This window comes from Chenopodium album, chromosome 7 (assembly GCF_948465745.1).
Source record: "Chenopodium album chromosome 7, dcCheAlbu1.1, whole genome shotgun sequence".
In the NCBI taxonomy this organism is placed as follows: domain Eukaryota; kingdom Viridiplantae; phylum Streptophyta; class Magnoliopsida; order Caryophyllales; family Amaranthaceae; genus Chenopodium; species Chenopodium album.
This window is the reverse complement of record NC_137840.1, coordinates 19,695,718-19,723,466: the sequence shown is the minus strand read 5'-3', so window position 1 is coordinate 19,723,466 and position 27,749 is coordinate 19,695,718. Positions and strand designations below refer to the sequence as shown.

The 27,749-nt window shown below is 38.5% G+C and overlaps 1 non-coding gene across 1 annotated transcript; it reads right to left on the bottom strand.

Moving 5' to 3' along the window:
* Positions 1–5,548: 5,548 nt before the first annotated feature.
* On the bottom strand, positions 5,549–5,655 carry LOC145641139 (small nucleolar RNA R71). The gene has a single exon (XR_014115205.1). It is a non-coding gene; the product is annotated as a small nucleolar RNA R71 (small nucleolar RNA).
* Positions 5,656–27,749: the final 22,094 nt, after the last annotated feature.

Sequence of the window (27,749 nt, the reverse complement as noted above, 5' to 3'; positions counted from 1 at the left end):
AAACTATTATTGGTGATCACTTGAATTATAATCAAATTAACCCTAAACAAGATTATTAATTATCTTATTAAGCGTGATTACAAGTACCAATTCCCTTTAAACATGCAATAAAGGCGTGATCAATCAATAACAATAAATATCAAGCAACATCATAATAATAAAATTATAATAATAATCATAAAAATAATAATCATAATAATAATTGTCATATTAAAATAATAATCATCATTAAAATAAGAATAATATTCATAATCATCATAAATTATAACAATTATAATCATGTTTATGTTAATATTAAAGCATAATAATAGCAAGACCCTAGGCATGATACTAACAAGATTAATAACAAACCCTAGCATGTCACTAAGCCATAAAAATCAAATCTTTAACCCTAACATGATACTAACATTAGGAAGAGAATAGAAGGCATCATAGCAATCATATTTAATATTAAAAATACCCTAGACATGATACTAGGAATATCATAACAACAATTTAAACATGATTTCTACATCATAACATCAATTAAAACCATTAAAGCACTTACTTTGATTCTTCGTACCTCTTTCTAATAACAAAATACAAACGTTAGTAACTCCAAGGAAAATAATAATCAAACAGTTAAATTAAATAATTGAAATAGAGATTTGGGACCAAACCCTCAAAAATTAAAACCTTTCACGTCTAGGGCGAAGGCAACTTCGAATATGGCTAGGCGTTTCTAGATCTAATGAATGCGGAATTTTGTATTTGAAAACAAAGTTTAGAAAAAGAGAAAGAGAGAGAGATGAAATAATCAAGAAAACTTGATGAGAATTGGTGAATGATTAAGAGAGAATTAGAGAATTAATGATTGCGAATGAAAGCTGATTGTAGGTGAATCAAAACGAAGTTTTTAATACGTTATTTATAGAGAAATCAGCCAAAAAGATAAAATATCAAAACAGAGCACTTGGCGCACGCAAAACGAAATTGGCGCACGCAAAAAAGAGCTGGCGCCAGGCGCCAATGGCTAGAGCCAGGCCCGGTTCCAGGCGCCAATGCCTGGAGTTAGGCGCCAGGCCTGTTTTTGACTCATTTTCGAAAATCAGATAAGTTAGCCGTACTAGAGGATAAAATCGTATCTTTTCCTCGAAAACGCTTTTTGATTTTAATCAAAACTCTGAAAAGTTAACAAAAGTCAATTTATCCATGTTAATTGAATTAGGAATGAAAAGAACCTTCTAGAAGAATCTAGAAGACTAAAACCATTCCTAATTGCATTAGGAATGATAAATCATATTAGGCCCTCCCCTAGATCATTAGGCCGTACACAAGGCTCAAACCGGGCCCAGTTTAGTAAATTGGTCATAACTTCCTCAATAATCATTGGAATTGGGCTTATAATTGTAGACACCTAAAAATGTCTCCCCAAAACCAAACCCGTTAATGAACACCTTTCACCGCCATTATTGGTCGAGTTGAGTATTTAATCTTTGGAGTGCTTAAATCCATGTTCTATCCAATATATTTCATGAACCAATCCAATTTCTAGCTCATTTCCCTAAACCATAACCTATTTTCCACTTTTCGTGTCCACATCGCAAAACTGAGAGAAACTGATTTTATGGATATACAATTTTGATCCAATTATTATTTTTTTGGATAGGCCTTTAAATAAGCTTTCCAAACATATATCATAAGCCCAATTCCGAGCTATAACGAAAAAGATATGAGCAAAACACTAAACTCGGCCTAAAACCAACACCCTTCTACTAAAACGGTCATATCTTAAAATCTACATATCATTTAGACTTGAATCAAATTGAGTTTGAAAGTATACTTGATAAGATTTCCAATAATATATTATATGCCTTATTCCGAGTTACAGATCAAAAGTTATGATTATTTTTAAAACGGGTAAAAAACTGAAATTACCGCGCAGCATTAAAAATGCCGCGACGCGGCAAAAGCTGACGTGTCATGGGGCTTATTCCCATGACACAGTGCCCATATTTGTAATTTTGCACAATTTTCTCCCGTGTCACGGGATTTTGACCGTGTCATGGTGGAATTTTCCTTGTCACGGTGCCCATTCCGTGACACGGGGATATTCCGGGTAATTTCCGCGTGCTTTTTATACCGTGACACGGCATACGGCACTGTGCAACGGTGGACAATGCCGTGTCATGGGATTTCTTCCCGTGTCACGATGCACATCCCGTGCCACGGGATTGCTCCGTGTTTTCTCCGCGTAATCCCTAAACGCGTTTTCATTTCCCGTAACCTAATTATTTCCCGCGTCACTCAGTTTTTCCCCGTGTCACGGGATCTTCCCCCGTCTGACGGTGCCACCGTGACACGATATTATTTTTTTAGGGTTTTTATCTTTTTAGGGTTTCGCGTGTTCCCTCTGCTCATTTACCCTATAAATAGGGCCCCCCCTTTCTGCAGTTCGGGGCACCAATGATCATTCTCTCTCACCTTACACCAAAAATAATTCTTTTCTCCCTCTTTAACCTAATTTATAGCCTTCTTATTCTTGCATAACAATTCCCCTAAGCACTCCAAGGAGTCTATACTTAACCCGAGGTTCCGTCCTTAAACCAAGGCGTGAAAGGTACAAATAACTGAGGGTTTGGACCAAATCAACTCTACTTTTTATTAAATTTAATTTTCATTTACTTTATATTTTTTTTTTATTGAAGTTACTAACAGTTTATTCATGATGTAGCAATTTAGAGGAACGCGCAGAATGTGAGTAATTAATTAATTTAATTACTCTTATTTTATTTTTAATATTGCTAGTATCATGATTAGGGTTGTTATTATTATTATTTGATTTGGCTAACACTATTATTGTTAAATTGCTTCCAATATTAATGTTTATTCTATTTTATTTTTTATTGATCACCATATTGCATGTTTAAAGGGAATATGTTATTGAAAATCACGCCTAATAAGATAATTTGGACAACCGGTTTAGGTTCATTTTTAATCTTGTTGTTTAATCTAGTGATCACTAATATTTTAGAATTATATGTTGCATTAATATTCAACCAATTTAGCTTAATAATAGTTTGGAGCAAATTGAATTTTTGTTTGTATGCCTTTGAGATCGCAGGAATCACTTTTCACTATAAGAATCGAGTAGAGGCCAATACGGGCGAATGTGACTCTATGACTCACTTCGTACCATCATCCCCGATCCTCCTTTCGTGGTTCCGAACCATATGCAGTTAGTAATTGATATGTCCATTTTATATAGTGTTTTACCCCCGTCCCTTGGTCGTTATTAGTAGTGTTTTTGGCTCCTTCGGGCCACTTTTATTACTAATTTGTGTGTTCTAGTGTTTTCGTAGTTTTAGTTGTATTTTACAGGAAATTGCACTCTTGGAGCATTTTCCCGGGCTTTATTGGATCGACTACGGAAGCTAGAAGGACACGACCACTTTTGGAGCCCAAGATCGGTGAGAGCCGGTGATTAAGGGCTCGGTAATTGGGATCACGGGACATTTGGACCATGTATTCGAGACCCAAGAGGAAATATGGATTGGGCCGAGAAAATCTAGCCCAATCGAAGTCCAAGCCTCGAAGAAGAAGACCGGGCCCGATCGGGTGAGCGTAGGCTCGATCGGGCGCGGCACATCAGTATAGGCGTTGTGAAAAAGGCGGGCCCGATCGGGCGGCCCTTCGCCCGATCGGGCGCGTGTTTTCTTAGTAGATGATTAACATAGTTTTAATTTGTTTTAGCGTAGGATTTTTGTACGGAATATAAATACTCCTCCGTAATACGTTTTTTATCATCTCTCTTCTTCCCTTATCTCCTCCCTCTTAGACTTTCTCTCTCTACTTAGTTTTCTCTCTCTTAAACTCTCTCTAAACCTTTGTTCTTAATTCTTTCTTTTAATTCCAGATTTATTTTGGTAACGATTTCTCTTTCCTTAATCTTAGTTATTTATTTTATTCCTTTGATCATGAGTTATTTTATTATTTTGATTAGTTTAGTTTTTAATATGTGTGAGTAGTTTAATTTCTAGGGTTTATGGGGATCTAATAAATAATATGAAGGGGTAAATTATTGATGTTGATTATCAATGCTAGATTAATTTCCTATTGATTGATTTAATGCTCTGTGACTAGATTAGGCCGATCTTTTATGCATGAGTTTGACAATATTGATTCAAGAATCGAGAGATGAGGATTAATGTTTAGGTCTAATTTCAATAGGCAAGTTAATTTATAAATGGTTAAGTCAAGATATCGAGAGATGAGATTTAATACCGATAAATTAATTGTGTGATTGTAATAAGTAGCGTGAGCCCTTTACAATCTGGTTAATTGATGCATTGATGATTGACTGTTATTGATTATTGGTATTACATGATAATTTCTTATTGGATTGTTTTAATGTTTTACAATTGCGGCTTGTAAAAGTATAGCAATATTAAATTGATGAATCGAGCAGATGTTAATTTGATATTAAAGGCTATTTTCAATGAGGACTTAGAGCTAGTAAATTGCGAGAGCCTGTTAGATCTATGTTGATTAATAAATTGCGAGAGCCTGTTAATCATGTTATTTATGCAATGTCAATGATTGATTACTATGTTTTACCCTGGAGTATTATTTATTGGTGAACCTATACCCTAGATCCCTTTATATATTGTTTTCTCCCTACTCTTATTCCTTTGTAGTTTAGTCTCATACTTAATTATAAATATTGGTTACTTAAATAATTTAGATTATAATAATTAATTGGAAGTAAAAAGACTTGTTTCCCTGTGGAGATCGACCCTACTTCCCTATCTACCTTAGTTAGTGATTTAGGTATTTATTTTTGATTAGGGGATACGACTTTACCCTGTCAAAATTTGGCGCCGTTGCCGGGGAAAACGGTTTTATTTTTTATTTCTGATTGTTTTTGTAGTCTAGATTATTTCCCTTTTCGTCTCAGAGAGCGTTAGTTCTCTGAGACAAATCTCATATTTGCTTCTAGTTTTTGTTTATGCCCAGGTGTTCCAGATCAGGTTATATCCCATTCGATCCTGAGATCGAACGTTCCTTCCATAGACAGAAAAACTTCTACAAGCAAATCCTGGCGGATTTTGGTGATACTAACAATAATCACCGCAATCCTCCAACTGATTCTAGCGATTTAGAGACATCATCAGACACAGAATCAGAGATGGCGGCTCCAAAGAAGCTTAGTGATTATTCACAACCAAAGCTTACGGATTTTCCACATCTCACCCCTACTCCGGCTCTTGATGGGGTTCAATTTGAAATTAAACCTCAATTTATAACGATGATAGAGAGGAAGCAATTCAGTGGAGCCAAGGGTGAAGACCCGAATCTTCACATTGCCGACTATTGTCAATATTGCAACACCATCAGGCAAGCCGGGGTCACTCAAGACCAAATCAGGGAGATTCTTTTTCCCTTCTCTTTAACTGGAAAAGCTAAATTGTGGTTTAATGGCTTGAATAGAACTACACTTGGTATAACTGACTGGGAAACTCTTGTTTTGAATTTCTATAACAAGTATTATCCTGCAGAGAGAACAGCAGTACTACGAAGTGCGATTCAGAACTTTGCCCAAGAAGCCGATGAGTCTTTATATGAGGCTTGGGAGAGGTTTAAGGACTTACAAAGAGAATGCCCTCACCATAATTTAGCACAATGGCAGTTAATCCAAGCCTTTTATAACGGCATTGGAAATTCTTCTAGAATAATTTTAGACTCTGCAGCTAGTGGGAGATTTATGAATCTTGATGTTGATGATGCAGGTCAGGTTATTGAAGATATGGCGATACACAATTCCCAATATGGGAATCCCAGAGGATTTGCTAATAAGGGGAAACATAGTGTCGACTCTGTATCCTTTTTGCAAGCTCAACTGACCTCTATTTGCCAAAAATTAGATAATCTGAGCACTGCTAATGTAGCTAATGTTTCTGCGATTAATAATAATTCTAATGAGGCTTTCTGTGAAAACTGTGGTATTGTAGGTCATTGGGAGCAGGATTGCAGGAGTTCCGTGGAGCAAGTTAATGCCTTCCAAGCTTATAGGCAGAATAACCCATACTCCAACACTTACAATACTGGATATCGGAATCATCCATACCTTTCCTACCGGAGCACTAATATTCAAAATCCACCACCACAAGAACCACAGGTGCCACAGCAACAGCAGCAGAAATATTATCATCCCAATGCTAGCCAGAAGAATCACCCACAACAACCCCCCTCATCTTCCGACCCTTCTTTGGGGGAAATTAGAGCAATGTTGGTCAATATGCAAAAGCACATGGAGAGCAGGGATGCGACAATTGATCAAATTCTAGCGCATAATAAAATTGTAGATAATCAAATTGCGCAACTCTCCGCTACTCTACAAGCACGCCAACAGGGAGCCTTGTCGGCACAGCCAACTAGGCCTACGGATCAAGCATTTGCAATTACTCTAAGGAGTGGTTCAAACTATGAAGGGCCCTCTATGCCCAGAGTTGATGAACCTATTTTATTAAATACTGCTAATCTTGATTCCATTAAACCAAACAATGTAGTTGATAGCCCCGTAGGGCTAAAGGATAATACTAACATATCTAATTCTACATTGCAGGGTAAAACTCCAGAGATGGTGGCTACTCCAGACAAGAATAAGAATGCTCAAAATCCAATCATCAAACTTCCTTTCCCCAATCGTCAATTGAAGACAAACTTGGATAAGCAGTTTGGTAAGTTCCTGGAGGTGGTTAAAGATTTGAAGGTAACAGTTCCCTTTACTGAATTGATCACACAAATCCCCTCGTATGCAAAATTTATGAAAGAAATTTTGACGAGAAAAAGGTCTATTAGTGAGGTAGAGACAGTAGCTTTCACTGCAGAGTGTAGTGCCGTACTTCAAAATAAGTCTCCACCTAAATTAAAAGATCCGGGTAGTTTCTCTATCCCTTGTCATATTGGCAATCTCTTGATTGATAATGCATTATGTGATTTGGGTGCTAGTGTTAGCGTCATGCCATTATCTGTGTGTTCTAAGTTGAATATGGGTAAATTAAAAGCTACCAATATAACTCTGCAAATGGCCGACCGTTCTTTCAAATACCCCCTAGGTGTTTTAGAGGATGTTCCCGTCAGAGTAGGTAAATTTTATATACCTGTGGATTTTGTTGTTCTTGATATGGCTGAAGATATGCAAACCCCAATTATTTTGGGTAGACCATTCCTTAACACTACAGGAGCAGTCATAGATGTTAGAAGTGGTAAGTTAACACTATCAGTAGGGGACGATAAAGTTGTTTTTAATCTGAATAATGCCCCCAAAAGCTCCATGACTGAGGAGAAATGTTTCAGTGTTAATGTGGCTGAAAATTATTCTAACAAGCCCCAAGCTCTTGAAAAAGATCCCTTGGAGGCAGTATCTTGTGTTGCATCCCTTTAAGATGAGATAGACAAATGGCAGAAGGAAGTCGATGCAAGAGAAAGAGCACTCTACAATGTTGGTCTTGGTTTCGAGGATGACCAAGTGGAACCGATCGAGCCTGTTGTGCGACCCGAGCCTACAGTAAGTGTTCCGCCAGATCGAGTTGCAAGTGTTGAACGCAATGACAATTTGAAGCAACATTCGATCGAAGAAGGGTTTTTAGTGCGTAGCATTGAAGATCCCCCATTCCAAGTCAAGGAGGATCCACCAGATAAGGCAACTTGGCGTCCCACAGGTTATGTCAGGAAGCCGCATCGTAGCCTAAACATCGCTAGACCGGGTGAGAAACCACCCGATCAAGCGTTAGGCCAAGGGTCCTAGGAATTGTACTTGGTAAGAAGGTCGTGCGGGACCTAGATAAACCAGCGCTTTGCGGGAGGCAACCCGTATTTTTAATGCTTTTTAGACTAGTTTTTCTTTTCGTTTTCTTATGTGAGGAGAGATGAGGGAATTTAATGAGTTTTATGAGTGTTTGTACAGGTTTGAAGGAAAAGAGTTAGACAACTTTTTGAGAACAGAAGAAAATTAGCATTCCCCGATTTAGTCTCGGGCCCGACCGGGCGAAGCTCGCCCAACCGGGCGCGAGAGCATGGTTCGAAAATAAAGAAATATCGCCCGACCGGGCGAGAGGCGCCCGACCGGGCGCGAAACTTGACGTTTACGGACTTAATTGTCCGCCCGATCGGGCAAGCCTCGCCCGACCGGGCGCGAGAAGGGAAGAATTTTGGCTTAAAATTCGCCCGACCGGGCGAAGTCCGCCCGATCGGGCGCGCTAGTGCAGTCGAAAACTCGAGAAAATTTCGCCCGATCGGGCGAGGTTGCCCGATCGGGCGCAAATCGAATGAAGGAAAAGATATATCGGGCAGAGCTCGCCCGATCGGGCGCGCGTACGCGTCAGCAAACTTAGTCAACTTCGACAGGCCATAACTTTTGCGTTTCTTATCCGATTTTTGCGTGTGAGCTGTTGTTGGAAATCTCTTCAAGTATTGTTTCCAATGCAATTGGAATCACTGTATTATCATTTATATATCAAAAGTTATGATCAAAATAGTGCACCTGACTCAAATTTGAACTTTTTCCCACTAACACTTTGTTTCTTTCTTGCCCAATTTTGTTCCAAAGAGATGCATTGCAATCCTCGAGGCTTTGGTGACATTGATGTGGTGATGATGAAGAGTAGTCACCTTGACTACTAGCTTCCCTTTAAGACAATGAGGACATTGTCTGATTTAGCTTGGGGGGAGGTTCTCGTGTTCATATGGTACATCTTTCACTCTCTCTCCTCTTTTATTTATTTTTATTTTTTTTTAGTATAGATTTTATTACTTTCTTAGGTTAGTTTTGTTCCAATGAATTGTAAATCATACTTCCCTGTGCCCCGAACTTGAAAAAAAATATTGTTTTGATTCTTGGTTATTGATAATGAGCATTGTGGATTTGTTGGTCATGATTTGAAATTTAATTGTTTGGAATCCTAAACATGCGTCAATTTTGTCCAACTATTTGTGAATATAGTGCTTGACTAGTTGATTTGGTTAGGAAATGTGTGATAGTTCTATAGTTCCTGGTATGTCAATGAATTTGAGTATTGGTTTGCAACTACTAGTAATATTTATATGATTCATTATTATGCACATTGTGGAGGACGAAGGCGTTTGTTCTTTTAGGTAGCCTCCAGATGATTGTAGATACATTTGTTCCCTTTTTGCTGCCCATGTTGTTGCCTTGACCCTTTTGTTGTTTATTAGCCACATTACAAGCCTATTTTGCCCCATTGGTTACTAGTCCCAAGCTTGGCTTGGGGGAGCTATTAGTGAGGGAGTTTGTAGTGTGCTTATTATCAGCACAATTTGGGTGGGATTTGAGAAGTTGTTTTGTTGTTATTCATGCTTATTTTTGATGAGTTTGAGAGTTATATTTTCTTGAAAAAATAAAGCATGATATTAAAAGAAAAAAATTGAGCCTCAATGAAAAAAAATTCAAGTTTGGAAAATAAGTTTGTTTATTCACTCTATTGCTCCATTATTATATCTTATGAGTGGAATTGTAAGTGTTGGGATTATTTATTATGATTGGAGTATATTTGGTTGATGTTAGAGTTGGTTATGTAGGAGATGTATGATCATTATTTATTTTGATCATGGGTTTTATTAGGATATGGCTCCTTTAAGCATAGCTTTTCTCTCACTTATGCCCAAATTCATCCTACCCTTTTCCCTAGCCTTACATTACAAGCTTTAAAGACCTTCTGACCTTTGTGCATAGAGTTGTATGAATGTGAAAGTGTTGTTTATCAATGCAAGTTATGATTTGACATATTTCGAGTCGACTAGTAGGTTGAGCTTACATTGTTCTTATACACACGAGAGTGTGAGTTGGGAGGGCATTGTTCACATAAAGGGGTTGGTTGGAGAGCGATCGAGTACATTCTTTACTCGCCACATAAATGAGAGTTGAGTGTGTGAGCACTAGTCTTGAATTCTATATGCTCTTGTGGTTTGCTCTACTTGACAATTGTTGGGGAGGAAGGGTGATTAGATGAATAAGATTGATTGATGTTGAAGCGTGTTCATTAGATTTGCCTTGAGTTGTTGGTTATTGATTTGACTATTGGGGTGAAGTATGTTTTATATGTTCATTGATGAGCTCTTTGCTTAGGGACAAGCAAAGGTTTGGCTTGGGGGAGTTTGATATGTCCATTTTATATAGTGTTTTACCCCCGTCCCTTGGTCGTTATTAGTAGTGTTTTTGGCTCCTTCGGGCCACTTTTATTACTAATTTGTGTGTTCTAGTGTTTTCGTAGTTTTAGTTGTATTTTACAGGAAATTGCACTCTTGGAGCATTTTCCCGGGCTTTATTGGATCGACTACGGAAGCTAGAAGGACACGACCACTTTTGGAGCCCAAGATCGGTGAGAGCCGGTGATTAAGGGCTCGGTAATTGGGATCACGGGACATTTGGACCATGTATTCGAGACCCAAGAGGAAATATGGATTGGGCCGAGAAAATCTAGCCCAATCGAAGTCCAAGCCTCGAAGAAGAAGACCGGGCCCGATCGGGTGAGCGTAGGCTCGATCGGGCGCGGCACATCAGTATAGGCGTTGTGAAAAAGGCGGGCCCGATCGGGCGGCCCTTCGCCCGATCGGGCGCGTGTTTTCTTAGTAGATGATTAACATAGTTTTAATTTGTTTTAGCGTAGGATTTTTGTACGGAATATAAATACTCCTCCGTAATACGTTTTTTATCATCTCTCTTCTTCCCTTATCTCCTCCCTCTTAGACTTTCTCTCTCTACTTAGTTTTCTCTCTCTTAAACTCTCTCTAAACCTTTGTTCTTAATTCTTTCTTTTAATTCCAGATTTATTTTGGTAACGATTTCTCTTTCCTTAATCTTAGTTATTTATTTTATTCCTTTGATCATGAGTTATTTTATTATTTTGATTAGTTTAGTTTTTAATATGTGTGAGTAGTTTAATTTCTAGGGTTTATGGGGATCTAATAAATAATATGAAGGGGTAAATTATTGATGTTGATTATCAATGCTAGATTAATTTCCTATTGATTGATTTAATGCTCTGTGACTAGATTAGGCCGATCTTTTATGCATGAGTTTGACAATATTGATTCAAGAATCGAGAGATGAGGATTAATGTTTAGGTCTAATTTCAATAGGCAAGTTAATTTATAAATGGTTAAGTCAAGATATCGAGAGATGAGATTTAATACCGATAAATTAATTGTGTGATTGTAATAAGTAGCGTGAGCCCTTTACAATCTGGTTAATTGATGCATTGATGATTGACTGTTATTGATTATTGGTATTACATGATAATTTCTTATTGGATTGTTTTAATGTTTTACAATTGCGGCTTGTAAAAGTATAGCAATATTAAATTGATGAATCGAGCAGATGTTAATTTGATATTAAAGGCTATTTTCAATGAGGACTTAGAGCTAGTAAATTGCGAGAGCCTGTTAGATCTATGTTGATTAATAAATTGCGAGAGCCTGTTAATCATGTTATTTATGCAATGTCAATGATTGATTACTATGTTTTACCCTGGAGTATTATTTATTGGTGAACCTATACCCTAGATCCCTTTATATATTGTTTTCTCCCTACTCTTATTCCTTTGTAGTTTAGTCTCATACTTAATTATAAATATTGGTTACTTAAATAATTTAGATTATAATAATTAATTGGAAGTAAAAAGACTTGTTTCCCTGTGGAGATCGACCCTACTTCCCTATCTACCTTAGTTAGTGATTTAGGTATTTATTTTTGATTAGGGGATACGACTTTACCCTGTCAGTAATCTCATGGATTATGAATGGGGTGTAACCTTCACGGACCAATCGTTGTTGCCTATCGTTGTCCCTTTATCGTGGTTGCCTTTTATGATTCGTGAACGGTTTACAAGTTCCTTAAAAACTTGTTGGCGGCTCTCTACTTTGCTTTGTCCCTAATCGGTGTCCCTAATCGTAATGTCAATTCCCACTTCCTATGACTGCCAAGCATATTCACCACATGCTTTAACGTAGGCGCACTTCGAACGACGCCTACAATTTGGCGACTCCACTAGGGAGGATTCTTGGTTATTTATCGATTTGAGTGATCGATATTTAATTAAGATGAGTGGATGAGACTTGAAAGATTCTTGGAAAATATTCCCGTGATTAATTTGGCATTTTTGCATATGCATAGACGTTTTAACGTCGCATTTAGGTCTGTCGCGTAGGAAAATTGAATAACTTGATCGCGTACGAAGGAAAACAGGGCACCAGTCAGATTTTCTGACTGCCGTGTCACGATACAGTGCACCGTCTGACAGTGTGCCGTACCGTGGCACGGGAATCTTTGTCGTGTCACTACAGTCCTAAAATCAGTCCGGTGGCTTATTTTCTCTTCTCACAGTCAACTTCCTTCGATTTTTCTGAAAAAACGTGTGTGTTCTACATACGTCTTAGCCCCGGGGGATTTAAGCTCTATCAACCCAAAAACGCTCATGGCAATAAGGGTTCATCCGAGTTATTAAATCCACCCAAACCATGGAGTCGAGTTCGATTTCATCACGAACTCGCGGAGCCGCCCGTTGGCATACACCCTCAAGGGAGGCTGCCTTGCTAACGCGTCCAAACTCTTAACCATGGTACCCTATTGACACCAAATAAACTTGACCATAGTCGAACATAGAACTTGACCTTAGGTTGCGAACTATTCTTTGCATCATTGTGCCTACGTGTTTTATGTTTTGTCATTTTGATCCTAACCTTAACGGTCTCTATGGTGGATTATTTTATGACTAATGATTGTCAATGGACCGTACTCACTTAGTAATTAGCAACAAAAAAAAAAAAAAAAAAAAAAAAGGAAGGGTTGCCACGACACGGGACTGTCCACCGTGTCACGGCACAGTCCACCGTGGCGCGGTGGACTTGCAGCAAAAAAAAAAAGAAAAGTCTGCCGCGCCACGGGAATTTCCGTGCCACGTCAGCATCCACTGTGGCACGGGAAAGTTCACAGTGTCACGGTAATTTCCACCGTGACACGGTGGATTTCCCAAAAAAAAAAATATTTTCGTGCCACGTCAGCATCCACCGTGGCACGGGAATGTTTACCGTGGCACGGGAAAGTTCACCGTGTCACGGCAAATTTCTACCGTGACACGGTGGATTTCCAAAAAAAAATAAATAAATAAATAAAATTTTCGTGCCACGTCAACATCCACCGTGGCACGAGAATGTTTACCGTGGCACGGGAAAGTTCACCGTGTCACGGCAATTCCCACAGTGACACGGTGGATTTCCCAAAAAAAAAAAAAAAAAACCACCGCGTCACGGCAGTTTGTACCGTGACACGGTACCGTTTTCCGTGTCACGCCTTGAAATAAGTCCAGTCAAGTCTTCCGTGTTAATTTGGTCCTCGCGTCAGTCATTTTGATTATTGTTCACATGTCTAGCCATACGATCATACCACGAGTCTTATAACATCACTTAGTCACTCACGAGTCAAGTATAGTCCACACACTTTCTTTATGTTCCAACTCGAGTCATGCACCAGGTCGTTTATGATCGTATATTAGGTTCATGCACCCTTTTTTCGTCATAATAAAAAAATGAGTGGAGTTTTCTCACTTGTTTTCAAATGTCTATTTTTTTTCCTTCCTTTCCTATCTTGAGCAATGAGTCAAACAATTAAGTGAATTATTTTATTTCACAGTACTTGGTCAAGGAACAGGGATAGATTAATACAGTTCGAGTCATTATCGCAACAATCTATCAGATCTAATAGACTTCAATGAGAACTTTGCCGTCTCCACATTACTTATCACCTTTCAATGGCCACTAAAGAAGAAATTGAGAACATCAACAAATCCATCGAGGCACTGTCTTCCATGATGCAAACCCTTACCACTAGGGTCACTACCATGGAACAAAACAAGGTCACTTTTTCCACCCTTGACAAACTGAAGGAACAAATGAGTAAGATTTATGAGGATTTCACTTATGTGGAACGGCCTCCTACTCCTTTGGATGTGAAGGACAGACTCCCTGAAAAGTTCTCCACTGCTGATATTCCAAAGTTCAAGCCTACTGACAATCCAATATTTCATTTGAAGGCGTTCTCTGCAACCATGGCTCTTAAGGGATTGGATGTAACACTCTTCCCTACGATGTTCCCTCTCTCCTCAGAACATGCTTGCCAACAATGGTTTTATTCCTTAGATGCCAAGCATACTGCGACTTGGCAAGATGTCACCGACAGTTTCATGAATCGTTACAAGTGTAACATTCAAACCAAAACTTCTGAACGTGAACTCTTCATTCTCAAACAGAAAGAGAATGAAGGCTTCACCGCTTACCTGAACAGGTGGAGGGAAACAGCTTCACTCTTGGTAGATCCTCCCAAAGAAAGAGAGATGGTTCGCCTCTTTATTCAAAATCTAACTCATAAATATAGGGAACATCTCAAATTTCTTCCACTGAACACTTTCGAAGCTGTATACAACATCGACATCAATATCAAGGATGAGCTAATAAAGACTGCTGGTAGTAACAATAATAACACTTGGAAAAACAAGAAGAACGACCATCCTTCTTCTTCGTCTTCTAAGCACGAAAATACTACCAAAAATATAAGCCAAGTTGATATCAATGAAGTGTTAGCTCTTGATGCTCCATTGCCCAAGAAGAAAAGAACTTACACTCCTTTAGGAATGACTTATGATGCGGCCTTTGATCGCCTTTACGGTCAAGGCTTGATCACACATATTGGGCCATTTCCAGAGCCAAAACCTGAAGAAAAGAGTGCCAAATGGAATCCTAATGCCTATTGCAAGTACCATCAAGGAAGGGGCCACACTACGGAGCAATGTTGGAATTTGAAGGACGTCATTCAAGACTTGATGGATGCAAACAAACTTCTTGTCCCTCCAGGCGGCAAGAAGTAATAAATACAAGGCGCACAGATCCTTCGTGCAAGATTTCATGATTTCTTTCTTTATCATTCATCTCTATTCCCCCATTCATGTCTAGCATACGTTTTCCACTTTGAATTTTTATATGTTTCATGTGTTTCGTTCACCTTTTCCATTAATAAAATGAGCAATTTTCCTTTACATCTTGATCATAGAATTTTTCATTCATTCATTCTCAAAAAAAATAAAAAATAAAAATAAAAAATAATTCCATTACCGAACTAAACCCAAGGTACACCAATGACTTGAGGCACCTTTGCAACCCTGTCATTCCCTGTTAACCGTTCAATCACATTCCATTTCTTCATCAACCATTTTGAGCCTCGTCTAACGTTTGGCCTTCATTTCTTCAACCCACATTTACTTAAACCTGTGATTGGAAGATGTGTAATTTCATAAAATTCAAAAAGCAAGTAAAAAAAAAGGTAGCAAAGCAACAATAAAACAATGTCTAAAGGCAAGTGTTTCGATGTCTTTGATATGAACACGTCTCAAATTGCGTCTCTCATCGAGTGCTCGGTACCGTGCCTGAGAAACATGAATGCTAAGTGAGTGATGGACCGCATGATCTGAGATTGCCTACATTGATTCAAAAGAATAAAAAAAATTCAAAGCAAAAAAAAAATGTTGAAAATAAACTTGCAAAATTCAAAATTTTCAAATTCACAATTCCACATCTAAGGGGCTTTTCTCGAGTCTTCAGCCTTTTACCCCTTTCTTCCTCAAACCATCAACTTAACCACATTACAACCCTTGAGAGACCTCTTTGAGGTGTACATACACTTGTGCAAAGTTCGGTTAGAGCTACGTTCGGCCTGATTCCTAACGGATACGTAGGCAACCTCACATCGAGGTGCGGCCACATTCAATATCCATATCCATGCATGATCGAGTCAAAGAATATCCAACGCTTACCCCTACCCATTTAGAGCTAGACTTGGGGGCTTGAACCTACATCATTTAGCCTACCTAGCCTAAAGATTCATCATCTTTGACTCTTCTCACATCTCTTTCCATCGCCATAACCCTTGTAGCCATCCTTAGTATCACATTCACACACTTCAATCACACATCCATATCCATATCATCCTTCCCTTTAAGAACCCTTTTTCATGAAATCTTGTTTCAACACTGTGCATGTTTCATCATCTTTCAAGACAACATTCATTAGAAGAAACATTGTATACTTGCTTAGCTTCCTGACCTGAGCAAAATTCATTGTTTCATGCATCGCATATCGTGCTTAGCTCCTTGGCCTAAGCAACATTCATTATGCAATACTCATCGATCATTTCATCTATATACGTGCTTAGCTTCCAGACCTAAGTGACGTTCAAGATCGCTTCTTTACACCATATATGATGCTTAGCTCCATGACCTAAGTTCATTCATCTGTCGTGTCACATGATGTAATTGTCCTTAGCCTCCTGGCCTAAGAACATACATCATGCATACATTATACTCAAGACGGGCAGTTTAATATGACAAGAAGAAAATCCATGTGATTCATTTCTCCTTGCTCAACAAGAAAGTTCAAAACTTCTTCCCTTTTATTATCATGACTTTTATTTTGGGGAAGTTCAAAAACAGAACTTCGTTTTTCACGTCTTTCTTTCTCGGGAGAAAGTCGGTACCCTCCACTCATGAAAAAAATGACGGAAAATTTTTGCTTTTGCATTTTTAATTGCTTGTGTCAGTGCACACACTCACTCAAGACACACACAATCACAAGTCATACACATGTCATGTCAAGTCAAACTTGGTCAAGTCAGTTGGTCAAGTCAATCACAGTATATACGAGTCCCTTGGCAAATTTTATTTTGCAGGTCTTATCTACAGCCAACGTCCGGGGACAAGCAGACCATATACAACCCACGTCCGGGGACAAGCGGACTATTTATAGCCCACGTCCGGGGACAAGCGGACCATCTACGGCCCACGTCCGGGGACAAGCGGACCATCTACAGCCCACGTCCGGGGATAAGCGGACTATCTACAGCCCACGTCCGGGGATAAGCGGACTATCTACAGCCCACGTCCGAGGACAAGCGAACCATCTACAGCCCACGTCCGGGGACAAGCGGACCATCTACAACCCACGTCCGGGGACAAGCAGACTGTCGACTTTCCTTAAGCATGGAAAGTATTATCCGGTGGATTTCTTCAAGCATAGAAAACCGCCAAATTCATATGTCGGCTTTCCTCAAGCATGGAAAGTATCATCTGGTAGATTTCTTCAGGCTTAGAAAGTTACCAAATTCATCAGTCGGCTTTCCTCAGACATGGAAAGCGTTTCAACAAACGTCATCCGGTGGATTCTGATAAGTGACTTTTATGCCACTTTTTAGGGTGTTTATTGAGTCGTTTTTCGGCTTATTTTTCCAATAATTTAACCCTTTTTGTCTTTTATTTCTTTATTTACTTATTCTCGTCTTTTATCTCGATTTCGAGTATTTAAGTGGTTTTTAATAGTTTTTAGCTTATTTTCTTAATTTATTTAATTTATCTTATTTTCTTTGTTTTTATTTTGATCTCCATGCTTTGGTTTTGTAGGAATTATGCGCCGAAAGAAAGAGGATATCAAGAAGCCAAGTTATCTGTTGTGCGCGGGGTGCTGTGCGGCTTATGCGCGGGCGCACATGTGAGGCTGTGCGGGCGCGCAGCCCTGTTAGAACCCGCACAGCCAGACTGAAGAAACAGAGCAAAACCAGAGAGTTTGCGCGACCCTATGCGCGACCGCTGTGCGGGCGCACACACCTTTGCGCGGGCGCGCATGACTCATGTGCGGGCGCACTTATTTTCCCCGTACCCACAAAGTTGCGGCCGCACACTACGATGAGAGGGCGCACACACATTGTGTACGGGCGCACAGGACTCATGTGCGGGCGCGCACGACTGGGTTTACGATTTATTTGCGCCTTGTTGTCCAAGTCTCTTTCTTTTGTGTGGAGCCACATATATATAGACGAGACTCTTTGTAAAAAAGGGGGATCTATTATGCTATTTTCTTAGTTAGTTTAGGAGAGCTTCTCTCTCTTAGGGTTAGATTAGGAGTTTCTCTCTCTAGTTTAGGAGTAGTTTAGAGAGAGAAAGCTTGGATCTTTCATGGAGTTTTTGGGATTTTGAAGAAGCAAATTTGTGGATTTTTCCTCTCATAAATTTAATGAGTTTTCCTAACTTTCTCTCACCTTTATTGCTTTCATTTATTATTGTTTTTGCTTATTTATTTGTTGATTTGAGTAGTTTAATTAGTTTAATTATTTGATTCTTGCTTTTATTATTATTTTACCTTGTTTTCCTTGTTTTTGTTCACCATGTTAGTTTAGGTTTGTTCTAGGGAAATGGATGAAGGTTATGTTAATTAATTTAATGATTGATTGTGGTTAGTATGGAATTGTTTCTTGATTATTGTGTATGGATGATGCTTTTATGGATTAGAATCTTTCTAGCTAATTGATTCTATGCTTTTAATTGTGTTTTCAATCAATTGTGCGAAAGTGAGTTGTTTGAGAGCTCTAAATTCTTCCATACCTTTGCTAGGCTAGTTGCACGAGAGTGAACTAGTTTAGTAGGATAATTAACATGCTTAATTGCGCGAGAGTGAGTTGAATGTGTTAATCGTCCTAATTGAGGTCATTTTCATCTAATTGTTTGATGTTGTTGAATGCATTGATGTAATTGGATTCCACTTTCCCTAGTTTTAGTTATTTGCTCTTAGTAGTGTTAGTTGAACCTCTCTTTACCTCACAAGCTTTCCTAGTAGTCTAATTAGCATAGATTGATACACTTAGTCCTTTTGGGTTCGACCCTTTACTTACCCCTATACTCGTATTAGGGTAGTTTAGGTATTATAAATTGTTAATTTGATTAGGGTTAGTAGACTAACGACACTACTTAAATCCTTCGATCAGATTCCTTCAAGCATAGGAAGCTACCATGCTCATTTGCCACCGATACACTGGAGTTAGATAAGCATTCTATCCCTTTACTCTTTTATCTGTTGAACTAACATTTTTCTACAGGTATCGGCGTATACAGAATGATTTAGGATCGCATAACGTCTTAAATCATTCTCCGTCCCTATCGGCTACTTTGACTATCGTTTTCGAAACTGACGTTTCTACAAACTCAGTCAAAGTGGGGGCTTCTGTAGACACCTAAAAATGTCTCCCCAAAACCAAACCCTTTGATGAACACATTTCACCGCCATTATTGGTCCATTTGAGTATTTAATCTTTGGAGTGCTTAAATCCATGTTCTATCCAATATATTTCATGAACCAATCCAATTTCTAGCTTATTTCCCCTAACTATAACCTATTTTCCACTTTTCATGTCCACATCGCAAAACTGAGAGAAACTGATTTTATGGATATACAATTTTGATCCAATTATTATTATTTTGTATAGAACTTTAAATAAGCTTTCCAACCATATATCATAAGCCCAATTCCGAGCTATAACGAAAAAGATATGAGCAAAACACTAAACTCGGCCTAAAACCAACACCCTTCCACTAAAACGGTCATATCTTAAAATCTACATATCATTTTGACTTGAATCAAATTGCGTTTGAAAGTAGACTTGATAAGCTTTCCAATAATATATTATATCCCTTATTCCAAATTACAGATCAAAAGTTATGATTTTTTAAAAAACGGGTAAAAAACTGAAATTACCGCGCAGCAGCAAAAATGCCGCGATGCGGCAAAAGCTGACGTGTCACGGGACTTATTCCCATGACACAGTACCCATTTTTGTAATTGTGCACAATTTTCTCCCGTGTCACGGGATTTCGCACCGTGTCATGGTGCAATTTCCCGTGTCACAATGCCCATTCCGTGACACGAGGATATTCCGTGTAATTTTCGCGTACTTTTTATACCGTGACACGGCATACTGCACTGTGCCACAGTGGACAATTCCGTGTCACGGCATTTCTTCCCGTGTCACGGTGCACATCCCGTGCCACGGGATTGCTCCGTGTTTTCTCCTCGTAATCCCTAAACGCGTTTTCACTTCCCGTAACCTAATTATTTCCCGCGTCACTCAGTTTTTCCCCGTGTCACGGGATCTTCCCCCATCTGACGCTGCCTGTCACCGTGTCACAGTGCTCCATTCCGTGACACGGTATTATTTTTTAGGGTTTTTATCTTTTTAGGGTTCCGCGTGTTCCCTCTGCTCATTTTCCCTATAAATAGGACCCCCCTCTTTCTGCAGTTCGGGGCACCAATGATCATTCTCTCTCACCTTACACCAAAAATAATTCTTTTCTCCCTTTTTAACCTAAATTCTAGCCTCCTTATTCTTGCACAAAAATTCCCCTAAGCACTCCAAGGAGTCTATACTTAACCCGAGGTTCCGTCCTTAAACCAAGGCGTGAAAGGTACAAATAATTGAGGGTTTGGACCAAATCAACTCTACTTTTTATTAAATTTAATTTTCATTTACTTTATATTTTTTTTATTGAAGTTACTAACAGTTTATTCATGATGTAGCAATTTAGAGGAACGCGCAGAATGTGAGTAATTAATTAATTTAATTACTCTTATTTTATTTTTAATATTGCTAGTATCATGATTAGGGTTGTTATTATTATTATTTGATTTGTCTAACACTATTATTGTTAAATTGCTTCCAATATTAATGTTTATTCTATTTTATTTTTTATTGATCACCATATTGCATGTTTAAAGGGAATATGTAATTGAAAATCACGCCTAATAAGATAATTTGGACATTAGGTTTAGGTTCATTTTTAATCTTGTTGTTTAATCAAGTGATCACTAATATTTTAGAATTATATGTTGCATTAATATTCAACCAATTTAGCTTAATAATAGTTTGGAGCAAATTGAATTTTTGTTTGTATGCCTTTGAGATCGCAGGAATCACTTTTCACTATAAGAATCGAGTAGAGGCCAATACGCACGAATGTGACTCCATGACTCACTTCGTACCATCATCCCCGATCCTCCTTTCGTGGTTCCGAACCATATGGAGTTAGTAATCTCATGGATTATGAATGGGGTGTAACCTTCACGGGTCAATCGTTGTTGCCTATCGTTGTCCCTTTATCGTGGTTGCCTTTTATGATCCGTGAACGGTTTACAAGTTCCTTAAAAACTTGTTGGCGGCTCCCTACTTTGCTTTGTCCCTAATCGTTGTCCCTAATCGTAATGTCAATTCCCACTTCCTATGAGTGCCAAGCATATTCACCACATGCTTTAACGTAGGCGCACTTCGAACGACGCCTACAATAATATATCGTTGGAAAGGTCTTTGCAAGCCCCATCCAACTACACTACTATTGGACCCATATCATGGACCAACCAAACTGGATTGGCTGTTTTCTTAAAATAAGTTTTCAAAAACAGAGAGAAGATAAAAGAAATTAAAACTATCCGCAACACTAGACTTTCCACACTTTCGCTTCATTCGATTATGATTCGACGTGAAAGGTACTCATCACTGGGTTTGGTTTTGGAGAGACACAAATGGGTGTGTACAGAAGCCCCCATTTTGACTGAGTTTGGAGAAACGCAAGTTTTGAAAACAAAAGTCAAAGTATCGATAGGGACGGAGAATGATTCAGAACGTTCTGCGATCCTAAATCATTCTTGTAACGCCGATACCTGCAAAACTAGCGTTAGTTAAACAGATAAAAGAGTTAAGAAACTGATCCGTGCCATTTATGGCACCTTTAGGCTATGTTTTCTTTATATTTCTATGCTCCTTTGTAGTCGTTTATGTCGTGTTTTTAGAGAATAATGCTCTATTTGCGTGTTTTTGTGTTAGTTTAGAGAAATGCATGCTTTTAATGGCTTTCTTATCATTCTATTCCTTTCTCGGCTATTTCTCTTGCTTCTCCGTTTCTTTGTCTTGTTTTGTAGGTACGTCGCGGGCTATATGCATGGGAATTGAAAATAGCACCCACTAGGATCAATATGCACTTTTCGGAATTGAATTTGAGTTTGAAACAAAGGAAAATGAAGGATTGCAAAGTATCAAATAGGACCTTTGTGCATTGTTTTAGTTATATCTCAAGTTCTACAGATCGGATTAAGGTGATTCAAGTTGGGTTGGAAACTAGACTTGAAAATCTTTCCAATTCTAGGTTGCACGCCTTCATACGATTCTTAGATCGTAAGTTACATCCTTCTGAAATTGGCCCTGGAAAACTGCCGCGGGCGCGGGCTACAGTACCCGCGGGCGCGGGGTTGCTGCAGCTCCAAAACTGCCGTATTTGGGCAGTAAGCACCCGCGGTTGTCCCAAGGGCTCCCCGAGGGCGCGGGCTTGGGCCACGGGCGCGGCTATCGGGGTGTCCGTTCCCCTCCGCGGGCGCGGCCGATTTCTCCGCGGGCGCGGGTTTCTGGGTCTTTTACGATTTTAAGCTTCTTTTCTCCTTTTGTTTATATAGTTTTTGGTTTCCTTTATTCTTTAATTCATGTAATTCTTTAGTTTTAGAATAGTTTTCTCTCTCTTAGGTTGAGAGCTTCTCTCTCTAGATTAGGCTAGATTAGGAGTAGTTTTAGAGAGAGAAAGTGAGGAATTTCAATGGTGATTGAGAGATTGAAGATGCAAGTGTGACAATTGTGTTCAAGATCTTCTCTATTATCAATGAGCATTCTTAACTCTATCTCACCTTATTTCTTTGTTTAATTTCATGTTTGTTTGGTTTAATTTTGATGTTTGGTGCTTGATTAGTGTAATTGTTCTTGGTATTTTGTTGATTCTTGATTTCCATAGTTGTTAGTTGATAGATGATGATTCTTGAATAGTTGTTTGGCTAGGAATTGGGTGAAACTTGTATGATTGATTAATTGTGATTAATTTGGGGATTGTGTTGATTAATTGTTGAGATTAAAGTGATTAGTGAAGGTTTGCATGTGTGTAATTCAATTTGGCCTTGAGAATTATGCTAGATTGCATTGTAATTGCTAATGACATGAACAATTGATTTAGGAATTGCAATTATCAATTGGTTTTGATTGTGATTCTCTTAGTTTGTTATTCATAGTGAACCCTAGCTTAACAGTTAGGAGATAGCTCTTTGATTCCTATTGATTGCTCTTATCATTAGTCCTCACAACCTTTGATTGGCATGCTCTTCCCATGTTGTTGCAATTGACAGGATTACTTGTTGATCCCCGTTCCTAGTGTTTTATTTCCTTGGTTACTTGTTTTGTTAATTGTTAGTATTCTCTCTTACCTTCGTCTTCGACCTAGCTTAGGCGCATAATTGAAAGTGCTTGAACATTACCGTTCCTTTGGGTTCGACCCTTGACTTGCCTCTATACTCGTATTTAGGTTTGTTAAGTGTTTATAAATTTAGTTTGACCGAGGGGAGATTAGATAACGACCTAGTTTTCCACTCGTTAAAATGGCGTCGTTGCCGGGGAACGGTGTCTATGTTTGAGTGTTTTTTAATTGCTTGAGTCTAGGTCTTTGTGTATACTTTTCTTTTATTTCTTTTTGTTTGCTTTAAAAAAAATGGCATGTCTCTCATTTCCTCAATTTGACAATGAGCCTTTTCGTGAATATTTTAATAGACTAGAGGGATTTCTTTATTGTAATTGTTGTAATATTTGGGAGGCTTGTGAGATTTGTTATTTTGGTTTGAATGAGCAAACTAGGGATGAAGTTGAATGCATGTATAATGGTGAATTTAGAGCATTGTCAATTGATGATGCTTGGGATTTTTATGTTTGGTTTGCTAGGGATGTCTATAATAGGGATAATCATGTTCCTAATATTGATGTGCAATGTCTTGATTCTTCTAATGTTAGCATGATTTCCCATGATTTGTCACATGATCCTATTGGTGAACCTAGAACACATGATTTCAACTCTATTTCCCCTTTTGTTCATAATGATGAAGTACATGCTCAAGTTGATGCTAATGGTGTGTTTCAATATTCTTCATTATTTACCATGCCTTCTTGTGATGTGCTTCGTTCCCTTGATGATGAATCTCATGTTCTTAATTTTGCCCCCACTCCCCAATGTGATGTATATGCTCATGATCTTAATGTTGATTCTTCCAATCTTGGTTGTATTTCTTCTCCTCTTGTTGAGCCTCAACCTTCTACATCTTTTGAATCTCTTGTTGATATATTTGAATCTCAAATTAGGCACATTGAGCTTGATAATGAGTTTGGGCCTAGTAAGGAGATGATTCTTAATTCTATGAAAGGTCAATTAGAGATAATGAAAAAGAATGAGGAGCGTCTTGAGGAGGGAAAGAGAAGAAAAGAAGAGTTAGAAGGCCAATTGTCATCCTTGATGCTTATTTCTGAAAAATCCCAATTTAGTGTGTGTGTTGAGGATGATGATGATGTTTTTGAGCAACCAAGAGAGTGTGAGGATCCCTTTGATGAGCATTTGAGAGATGGTGAAGGAGTTGCGAATAAAGAGAGTGTTGAATTTGATAATCCCAACCCTCTTTCCCATCTTGATGAGTCTCATGTGCATGAATGTGACACTTCTATCCATGAGTATTTGGATTCATTTGAGGTTATGTCCAATTTGTTTATTGAGTGTCAAATGAAAACCCATAGCCTTCTAAGTGAGTTCATTGAGAATGCTTCATGGGAGAGAGACGATTTTGAAATTAATTTACATCCATTCATGCATGGTTTTGAGACTTTGGGCTTTAAGGAAGTGAGGGAGTTGTTGTCCATGAATTTAGTGGGGGAGATTATGTGGTTCCTCTTGAGAGTTGGATATTTGAGGGAGATGGTGATCATGAGTGTTCTTCTTTTGAGGATTCTATGATTGATTTTCATGCTCTAATTGGTGATTTGAGGCATGGTGGTGAGGAAGAGTTCATTTGCGAGACCATAGCTCCTATTCCCTCCTCACATGTCCCTTTTTCAAGGAATTTCAACCATATCCCCTACACTCCTATGTCCCTCCCTTCCTTTGTTAATGAGCCTATTGGGGACCCTCTTGTCTATGATGGCTTTTATGTGGCTCATTTGTCCCCGATTGAGGAAAGGGGTGATATTGTCACCCAAAAATATTCTAATGAGGAGGATTTGCCTTTTTCTTTTTCTTTCCATTCTTTTATTCCCCCTTCTTCTTCTTCTTCTTCTTATTTTCTTGTTTTTCCTTTTCATCCCTCTTCTTCTTTCTTTTGGCATCTCCCTTCTCACTTGCGTGCAACGATCTAGTTGCACGTCCTTAACCCGTCATTTGCCTACCTTATATCATATGAAATGTGTAGTAGTGCATTTGACAAGCTCTTGCGTGCGTTGAATTATTATTTCCTAGAGCGGTCAAGCTTGGACCTTAAGCAAGCCTTTCTCGAGAAGTAACCCGTGTTTTATTGCTTTCAATTTATTTTCTTTTTAGAATAGATTTTATCTCATGGAAATGTTTGTGTGCCTTTTGCTAGGTACATGACTTGATATACTTTGGTGCTTCAATATGGATTAAGAATCAAGGAAGGTTGACTCCTATATTTGCTAGCATAAGGAAGGCAAGTTCAACACTAGAGGTTGTTAGCCTTGAAAGGGTAAAATTGGGTCATTTACGGGTATTTACACCCATCTAATATCCGGTAATATCCTTCCTTGCTCTTTCTCTAGTGGATGATGCCATGTTGGACATATGTTGGTTTGTTGGATTGATCTCCTTGTTTTCCCCTCCCATGGATTTTATTGGTTTATGTTTGAGTGTAATGTCTCATTCAAGCTTGGGGGAGGGTATTCTATCATGTTTGGTGGGATGTTGATTCATGTATACTATGCACCTTTGTATATGCTTTTCCATGTTCTTATATTTTGAAAAACTCCAAAAAAAATTTGTTTCTATCAAGGCAAATTTGCAATGTGTTTTGTTTTGTTCTTGCTTTGGACATAATAACATTTGGACTTGTATAATTGAATGCTTTTCTTCCTAAATGGTAGTGGTGTGCACGGTTTGAGATTACGTTTGGTTGATTCTAGGATAAAGCATGCTAAGGTAGTTGTCTAGAACTAGGGGGATCATGAAGCCGGATTCTACTTGTTTGTGGCATGTTTGGTAGTTGCTGCCTATCTTCGATTTGACAACCTTAGTGAGTTTTTGCTACAACCATGTGAGATTTATATTTGTTCAAGCTTTCATCATATTCTTGCATGAGCGGCATGGTGTCCTTGACTTTGCAAGCCTAATCTATAAAGCTTAATGTATGATTCTTAAACCCGAGACCGAGCTATCTAGGGAGGACAAAGGCACCTTTTTCGGGGTGGTATTTTTTATTTTTAGGTTAGTTTGATTCATTTTTGTTTTTGGGTTTCATTTGCCTTCTTGCAACCATTTGAGCCTATTTCCTTCTTTTCAAGCCACATCTTTAGATCTTTGGCCTTTTGTTTCATTTTCTTTCTTTTCTTGTTTTTGTGAAGCAAATTGATCATATTTGATGGAGTTTGTGGTGGTGAAGTTGGATGTTTGGTTTTTATGAGTGCAAGATTGTGTTAAGTTTTCTTTGTGAATAATGGCAAGTGTTTGAGTAAAAGCCGTCCTTAATCATAAAAGGCATGGACTAATAAATTGCATTATAGAAAAAGCCGTCCGAATTTAGCAAAAGGCGAGGACATTGCAAGTTTAAGTAAAAAAAAAAAGAAAAAAATTCAAAAAAGTGAAAATTCAAAAATATTTTGATGTATTCTTTTCTCCTTCTAAGCATTGAGGACAATGCTTCATTTAAGCTTGGGGGAGAAGCGTTTACGCTTTTTGTATATATTTCTTGTGAGTATAGCTTCAAATAAGCTTGGGGGTGTTGCTTTTGCTTGGTGATTTCTTGATCGTGTTGTTAAGGATTGATCACCCTTTTGCTTCACGTTTTAGGAAAACCTCCAAATTTTAAATTTTAGCCTACCTTCACCCTTTATGCCTTATGTTACAACCTTGGGGAAAGACCTTTTGACCTAGAAAGTTGAGTCACTATTCGGGGGAGGGAATCATGGGTCATTGCCTAAGGAAAGGGGATGCGAAGTCAAGATGTCGAGTAGCCCAAAAATTTGATCTTTTTCCGGTTCCTTCGCGGAATCTATGAGATGCTCACTATGGGGAGATATGAGATTAGTAGGGGGAACGCGGTAAGACCGTTTGGGATGAAAGTGGAGTGTGATAACTAGTTCCTATGCTTAGCATTTTTATGTTTCAATCAACCTTAGGTATCTTATAGCGTGCACTCCCTTACTTGTTTAGAAAGATTTGCATTCATTGTGCTTGTACATTTGCAAAAGTCCTTTCATGAACATTTGTTTGCTTTTCTTGTATTTTGTTTTCTTTTTCATGCTTTGCCTTATTTGTATTATTATGAGAGTTATGGGTAAACTCTTAGGATACCCTTACGAGAGCATCACTCGTCCTCTAGGGCGATCTAGGGGTTTAAATGGCTTGTCTTTAGTTGCTAAAATTGACCGTGATTCCTAAGAAAGTGAGTTAGTGTATATTCCCATCTTCTCTAGTTTTCTCGTTTTTTTTCTTTGTTTGAACAATGTCATCATTTTTCCCTTGGGTTGGATTTTGTTTTGCTCGAGGACAAGCAAAAGTTTAGCTTGGGGAAATTTGATCCGTGCCATTTATGGCACCTTTAGGCTATGTTTTCTTTATATTTCTATGCCCCTTTGTAGTCGTTTATGTCGTGTTTTTAGAGAACAATGCTCGATTCGCGTGTTTTTGTGTTAGTTTAGAGAAATGCATGCTTTTAATGGCTTTCTTATCATTTTATTCATTTCTCGGCTATTTCTCTTGCTTCTCCGTTTCTTTGTCTTGTTTTGTAGGTACGTCGCGGGCTATATGCATGGGAAT